The 6,129-nt window shown below is 35.0% G+C and overlaps 1 pseudogene across 1 annotated transcript; it reads left to right on the forward strand.

The window, feature by feature from the left end:
- Positions 1-1,127: 1,127 nt before the first annotated feature.
- Positions 1,128-4,593, forward strand: LOC143383315 (uncharacterized; annotated as a pseudogene). The gene is made up of 2 exons (XR_013089123.2): positions 1,128-1,323; positions 2,739-4,593. The product of XR_013089123.2 is annotated as an uncharacterized LOC143383315 (transcript).
- Positions 4,594-6,129: the final 1,536 nt, after the last annotated feature.

Consider the following 6,129-nt stretch of genomic DNA (forward strand, 5'->3'; position numbering starts at 1 on the left):
TGTGAATGTGAGTCGTCTGTTTCTGACACCGGGATTGTATCTTTACCTCAGATAAAAATCTACCTCAAGTTAGGCATTTGTACATTGATAATAAAAAGGAAAAAAAATAACTGTTATCTGATAAACTACATAAACTGACTTTTATGTTAAAACAGGCAAATTTATTATGGATTAGAATGCAAAAGCAACCTACCTTTTAAAGCAAGATTTCAGAATGTCATGAGATGCTTGGTTTTGTCTTGTTAAAGACCCCAAGTACAGGCACATAGTCTTCTCTGTATAGTCACTGAATTACTTAAATTATGTAGGTTTAAATATACCACCTTAGTCTTTTCTTTACCACTGAACTACATCTCCAGTCCTTTAGAGCTTTTATTTTGATAGAGTCTTGCTAAGTTGCTTAGGGTCTGACCAAGTTGCTGAGGCTGGTCTTGAATTTGCCATCCTCCTGCCTCAGCTTCCCTAGTAGCAGGGATTACAGGCCTGAGCCACCACTCGGGGCTTCACCTGTTCATGATTCTGGAATGTCCAAAGTATATTCATTTTGTATAACATTCTTCAACTTGGGTTTATACATTTAATGAGAAACATCACATAAGTGATGTTCTTTTTCCTCTCAGGAGACACATATCAATGTGTTCCATTACTAGTGATGTTAATATTTCTTAAAGTAAGGCTTCTGTGAGTCTTCTCCACTATGGAGTTAATAAATGAGTATGTTAAGTTCATCAGTAAATAAATAAAGAGCCTGAGAAATGATGTTTGTAGACTCCCAGTCCTAGCATTACAGAATTCTAACATAAAGTTCTAGAGGGACTGAAAGATGATAAATACATAACTGGCACCTGATCATCTTGGGAATTTCCTTTAACTATTTCTTATCTTGGATCATTGGTTTCTGTAGCTTTTTCCCCCCTTTGTTTAGTTTTTTGGGGGGAGTGGGGGGGATCCTCCTGTAGCACCTTAAGATATGTTAATTTAGGGAGTGGGAAATTGACTCAATGGTAGAGCACTTGCCTAACTTGCATCAGGCCCTGGGTTCAACCCCTAACATCACAAAAAACAATCGCAAAAGATAGGTTAATTTGAGGTAAAATTTGGGAACCTTTACAAGTCTGAAATGTCTATTCTAACTCTTTGGATGATTGTTTATCTAGTTTTGGAATTTTAGGTTAGATAGAGTTTTCCAATAGAATTTTCAGAGAATTCTGTATTATTGTCTTCAAGCTTGCCATGACAATTTGATGGATATTTTGTTGTTCTTTCTCCCTGGAAGCATGTAGGATCATCACTTCAGATCTATTTTTCTAAAATTTAATAGAGGTATGTTTTGGTGTGGGTCTTTTTAATCCTTTTTGTACAGGGTGCTCATTGGATCCCTTTATTTTGAAGAACCATGAATTGTATTTCTCTTGAAATCTCATATTGTTCACTGAATTTTTCTCCCATTCACTTTTCTCCCCTTTTTTTCTGGAACTCCTTTCAGCTGGATGTTAACATTCCTCATTTTCTCTGCTAGTTTCCTCATTTTTTATCTTTTTTTTTTTTTTTTTAAGCTAGGGTTTTACTAAATTGCCCTGGCTGTTCTCTAATTTGTGATCCACCTGCCTTAGCCTCCCAAGAAGCTTGTATTATAGGCATGCACACCAAGACAGGCCTTAACTTTAAAGTAAGCCAGTTACAAGCATGTCCCTGTAGTCCCCGCTATTTAGGAGGCTGAGGTAGGAGGATGGCTTGAGCCCAGGAATTCAAAACCAACCTGGACAACATAGCTAGACCCTGTCTCCAAAAAATCTTTTTCTTAAATATGTATCTTATTTTTCATTTCCAGTAGCAGTTCTTATCATATCTGCTGCTTCCTTGCTATAATACTTATGTGCTATTGTTGAGTGTTTTGTTTTGGTTTAATGTGTGTTCCTAACATTATTTCCATTTCTTTAGAGGTTTTCATCTGCCTTTCACATTATAGTTTCCCCTAAATATCTGTTGATTAGTAGCAGTATGTTTATTAGTTATGTACTAAAAATGTGATTATAATCTATCTATATATATGATAGCTCTCTCTATATAAAAACATATGACATGTAGATATTATGTTGAGATACATATATAGATAGGGCTTTTATAGTGAACCATGTGAGCCAGCTTATCAGCCGGACTCAAAATAAATTTTTTTTAAAAAATGGGATGGGGGGCTGGGGATGTGGCAGTAACACTATCGCCTGGCATGCGCAGGTTGCTGGGTTCGATCCTCAGCACCACATAAAATAAAATAAAGATGTTGTGTCCACCGAAAACTGAAAAATAAATAGTAAAAAAATGGGAATGCAGCTCAGTGGTAGACTGCTACCTACCATGTGTGAGGCCCTTGGTTTAATCCCCAATACCATGAAAGAATAAAGTAATTAGAATAAATTAAATCTTTTTTTATAGCACTCAAAGGTATACATACTAGTCAAATGTTATTATTCTGTGCAAAGTTCCTCTGTAAATTTCCTTCTCAAAATTAGGAGAGAGTAGTGTTAGCACTTGGGACTTCTTTCATTTTGGTAGATTTGTTTGAACTGAAGCTAAAGATTCTACCCTGCCAATGAAACTTTATTAATAATATAATAGTGGAAAAATGTAATAGATGATGATTATAGTAATAATTTTTCACATATTTACTATATGCTAAACTGATTAAACAAATTTCACATATTAACTTTTTAATGATTATTCTTTGTACCCTGTTTTAGAAGAAATTTTGGAAGTTAAAAAGCAGAGAGAGAGGCAACTGAAAGACTTATAGGTCAAGATGGATCTATCTCCAAGAAAATACTGACCAAAGAAAAAGGTAGTGAATATGAGTAAATTGGAAAGATGTACTCTAAAATTCACATACTGTTTTTATAAGACAAGTCTTGTATCAATGTGACTTACTTGGAAAGAGAAATATTACAGAATTAATGTATTATGAAGGAATCTGTGCTATGAATATAAGTAGATTTACAGCTCATCCTATTTATAATAGCCCTGTTAAATGAAATTCATATAAAAAGGAATTCAGAATTAAATCTCATCAAATACCTGAGAATGCACAGTGGAGAGAAAGCCTATGAACTTTGTCAGTTGTCGCATACCTGTTTTACAGCAGAGGAACCCTGTACATCTAAAGAATATTGAAAAAACCTTCATCCAGTTATTCAAACTAATTGAGCATAAGCAAATTCTACCTGTGGAGAAATCCAATGAATGTAACAGATTTGGAAAATTCTTTTACCAAAAGCAAAACTTCATGGAACTTGAATAAATTTAAACCTTTTGATTGTGAAAAAGCTTTCATTCAGGTGTCAAACTTCCCAGAAAATTGATATTGGAAAGATATATTGTGCATGTAAGAAATGTGGGAAAGCCTTTAGTCACAAATCAAATAGCATTAACCATGAAAAAAAATCGATGTAAGGCAAAAACCCTTTGAGTGTAATAAATGTGGAAAAGCTTTCAACCAGAAGCTGAAATATGCTCTGCTTCAGCCAGCAGCAGTACATCATTATTACTCATTCTGGACAGAGATCCTACAAATGTAAGGAATGTGGAAAATAATTCAGCCAAAAGGAAAACCTTCTTACCATTCATGAAATTCATACTAGAAAGAAACTATTTGAATGTAATGACTGTGAGAAAACATTTATTCAGAAGTCAAGCTTCTTTAAACGCCAGAAAACACATATGGGAGAAAAATGCCATAAATGTAAATGATGTGGGAAAACCTTCATCAACAAATCAAATCTCACAAAACATGAGAAAATTCACATTGAAGAGAAGCCCTTTAAATGTAATGAATGTGGAACAGCCTTTACCCAGAAGCAGTACCTCATAGAACATCATACCTTTCATACTGGAGAGAAGCCCTTTAAATGTAACAAATATGGAAAATTCTTCTCTCAAATCACCTCACTTATTGTACATGTGAGAATCCATACAAGTGATAAGCCTTATGAATATAAGGAATGTTGAAAAGCCTTCTCTCAAAGTTCGTCTCTTATTGTGCATATGAGAAGCCATACAGGTGAGAAACCCTATGGATGTAATCAGTGTGGGACTTTCTCTCAGTTCTGAACTCTCGCTTCACATGACAGAACACATAAAGGTGAGAAGCCTTATTAGTGTAGAGAATGTGGGAAAGCATTCAGCCAAGAGTCATACCATATTAGTTATCAGAAAGTTCATATTTATTCAAGGTAATATAAATTCCTTGAGTACAGCTGAAATATGCTCTGCTTCAGTCAGCAGCAGTACATCATTATTACTCATTCTGGACAGAGATCCTAAAAATGTTAAGGAATGTGGAAAATAATTCAGCCAAAAGGAAAACCTTCTTACCCATCATGAAATTCATACTAGAAACTATTTGAATGTAATGACTGTGAGAAAACATTTATTCAGAAGTCAAGCTTCTTTAAACACCAGAAAACACATTTAAAAAAAAAAAAAAAGGAATTTAGAACTCCTGAACATTAGATAGTTCATTCTTGGGCAAAACATTAGGAAGGTACAAAAGCCTTTAAGCAGAAGTCTTAAGACAACAGAACATTCTTTTTTTTTTTTTTTTTTAAAGAGAGAGAGAGGGAGAGAGAATTTTAATGTTTATTTTTCTTAGTTTTCGGCGGACACAACATCTTTGTTTGTATGTGGTGCTGAGGATCGAACCCAGGCCGCACGCATGCCAGGCGAGCGCGCTACCGCTTGAGCCACATCCCCAGCCCCAGACAACAGAACATTCTTATGAGAAAATTAATATAATGAAAAACCTGTGTTCAGCAGGATTTTTCAGTAAACATCATGGTGTAGAATCTTGAAATCAGAAATGCACCATTACACAGTAGCATAATCCTAGAGAATTAGGATTATGCCATAGATGAGAAGAAAAGCCAATGCCATAAATGAAGAGATAAATGGATTGGAAAACAATAAATATTTTCAGATAACATTATTTTTATTGATTTTTTTAACTACACTACAGCAGAATGCATTACAATTCTTATTACACATATAGAGCACAGTTTTTCATATCTTTGTATATAAAGTATGTTCACACCAATTCATGTCTTCATACATGTACTTTGGGTGTTTTTTGCATTACAGTTCTTATTACACACATATACCACAATTTTTCATATCTTTGTATATAAAGTAGGTTGACCCCCAATTCGTGTCTTCATACATGTACTTTGGATAATGATGTCCATTACATTCCACCATCCTTGCTAATCCCCTGCCTCCTCCCTTTCCCTCCCACCCTCTTCCCTACCTAGAATTCATCTATTCCTCCCATGCTCCCCCTCCCTACTCCACTATGAGTCAGCCTCCATAGAGAAAACATTCGGCATTTGTTTTCTGAGAATTGGCTAACTTCACTTAGCATTATCTTCTCCAACACCATCCATTTACCTGCAAATACCATGATTTTATTCTCTTTTATTGCTGAGCAGATAATATTATTATTGGATATAGAGCTGGCTAAGTGCAGTCATACATATCTATAATCTCAGCAGCTGAGGAGGTTAAGACAGGAGAAATTTAATATGTACTGCTTCAACCAGAAGCAGTACATCATATTGCTCATTCTGGACAGAAATCCTACAAATGTAAGATTTTTTAATGCTAGACTAGGCAATATAGACTCCTGTCTCAAAAATATCTGAATATACAACTAGGATTATTTAACTTCTATTATGTAGGCTGGGGTTGGCGCAGTGGTAGAGTGCTTGCCTAGTATGTGTGAGGCACTGGGTTCAATTTTCAGAACCACATATAAATAAATAAAGTCCATTGACAACTAAAAAAATACCTCTATTATGCATTAATTGGCATTAGATTAGTGGAATGGAATATAAAAACTAGATATCTAATCATGAAGAATTATGACCAGGGCTAGAGATGTGGCTCAAGAGGTAGCACGCTCGCCTGGCATGCGTGCTGCCCTGGTTTGATCCTCAGCACCACATACAAAGATGTTGTGTCCGCCAAAAACTAAAAATAAATATTAAAATTCTCTCTCTCTAAAAAAAAAAGAATTATGACCAAACTAAACAAGTGTTTTATATAGTAATTGATGCTCCCTACAGAGAAATAGAAATTCTTGCA

The sequence above is a fragment of the Callospermophilus lateralis genome, chromosome 18 (genome assembly GCF_048772815.1).
Source record: "Callospermophilus lateralis isolate mCalLat2 chromosome 18, mCalLat2.hap1, whole genome shotgun sequence".
NCBI classification, from domain to species: domain Eukaryota; kingdom Metazoa; phylum Chordata; class Mammalia; order Rodentia; family Sciuridae; genus Callospermophilus; species Callospermophilus lateralis.